The sequence below is a fragment of the Pseudophryne corroboree genome, unplaced genomic scaffold (genome assembly GCF_028390025.1).
Source record: "Pseudophryne corroboree isolate aPseCor3 unplaced genomic scaffold, aPseCor3.hap2 scaffold_306, whole genome shotgun sequence".
Classification (NCBI taxonomy): Eukaryota; Metazoa; Chordata; class Amphibia; order Anura; family Myobatrachidae; genus Pseudophryne; species Pseudophryne corroboree.
Genome location: NW_026969736.1, coordinates 584,750 through 585,855, shown reverse-complemented (window position 1 = coordinate 585,855; position 1,106 = coordinate 584,750). Strand labels below are relative to the sequence as shown.

Here is a 1,106-nt window from a genome sequence, read left to right as displayed (position 1 = left end):
CCTGGTGTCAACTTGTATTATTTCAGTAGACATTGAAATGAGGATGCATCTTGCTGCCTTTCCAATGAAGCAAGTTTAATTTAGTAATAGGTGAAAAACCATCCTTACAAAGGTGTTAATCAGAGACTTGGCTTTGTGGACACTTTTCAGAGAACAAATTTGTTAGCATAAAAATAAAGCCAGAAAATGAAGAGCTGTTTAATCACTCGATTGGATTTTTCTGCCAGCATATTTTTTTTCTCTGCAACCCACTGCTAAATTGTGCTTCCTAGCTGTTTTTTATAAAATCACTGAATCAAATCTAACTCTGATTACATCAGAGAAGGCCATGTACCCTACACCATAAGAGGAGGTTTGAAATTTTGACTTGTCTACTTAAATATCACCAAAATCTGATCACAAGGTTAATTACGTCCCTGGGTGGGATTGAACCACCAACCTTTTGGTTAATAGCCAAACACACTAACCGATTGCGCCACAGAGACACTTTGCAAAAGTCCATACTGACAAAGGCTAATAAGCATTCATCTAAAACGTTTCCTAGAAAAACTTTAAAAAGTCAATAATCTGGAGAGTTTTTGTAAGATGTTTCTTCCATCAACCAACGAAGAAACACATTGGTACTTTCCCATGATGAGTGAGTGCTTCAGGATCTCTTGCACTTACATGTGCAGCAGAGTACTGCAATGGAAGCATGCTGGGCCCATAACCCAGAGGTAGGCAGATTGAAACTATCCTCTGCTATATGCATTTTTTTTGTTAATTAAAGTAATCCAAAACTGGGATTGATATTTTGTCTCTTTTATTTTTACTTAAAGTACAATAACTTTTACCATTTTAATTTGTTTTAATAGTATATTGACAGTATTATTTTCTTTCTAAAATCCACTTCATTTTCTTTACCCTATTATTAAAATGGTAATTGAAGAAGAGGAATTGTTGCTTTGACTGCAGCATTCCCGGGGTTAACTGGTGTTTCTTCAAGTCACAAGGTATGGAGCTGCTGTATAGTTACTCGCAAGTCAGTAGTTGTATGATGCTCACACCTGTTAAGCTGGATACACACAGAATGCCCTACACAGGGGGTGAAATGAGCGCCCCCCCCC

General features: G+C 37.3%; 1 non-coding gene across 1 annotated transcript; it reads right to left on the bottom strand.

Annotated features, from left to right (window-relative positions):
• Window positions 1-411: 411 nt before the first annotated feature.
• On the bottom strand, window positions 412-485 carry TRNAN-AUU (transfer RNA asparagine (anticodon AUU)). The gene has a single exon. It is a non-coding gene; the product is annotated as a tRNA-Asn (tRNA).
• Window positions 486-1,106: the final 621 nt, after the last annotated feature.